The following is a 400-nucleotide window of genomic DNA, read 5'->3' on the forward strand; positions in this document are numbered from 1 at the left end:
CTATTATTTCTGTTTTTGCTCATATCTGAGAATTCATTGCTAAATCCAAAGCAATGAAGATTTATCCCTATTTTTTCTTCTAAGAGTTTTATAGTTTTAGCTCACATATTTGGGTCATTGCTCTATTTTGAGTTAGTTTTTGCATATGGGTGTGAGGTAGGAGTCTAATTTTGTTCTTTTGGATGTCGATATCCAGCTGTCCTTGCACCATTTGTTGAAGGTACTGTCTTTCCCCACTGAATAGTCTTAGAACCTGTCTTAGTCCATTTTGTGTTGCTATAATAGAATACCTGAGATTGGGTAATTTATAAAGAACAGAGGTTTATTTGGTTTACAATGCTGGGACAGCTGCATCTGGCATGGGCCTCAGGCTGCTTCTACTCATGGAGGAAAGCAGCAG

This window comes from Galeopterus variegatus, unplaced genomic scaffold, assembly GCF_000696425.1.
Source record: "Galeopterus variegatus unplaced genomic scaffold, G_variegatus-3.0.2 Scaffold4258, whole genome shotgun sequence".
In the NCBI taxonomy this organism is placed as follows: domain Eukaryota; kingdom Metazoa; phylum Chordata; class Mammalia; order Dermoptera; family Cynocephalidae; genus Galeopterus; species Galeopterus variegatus.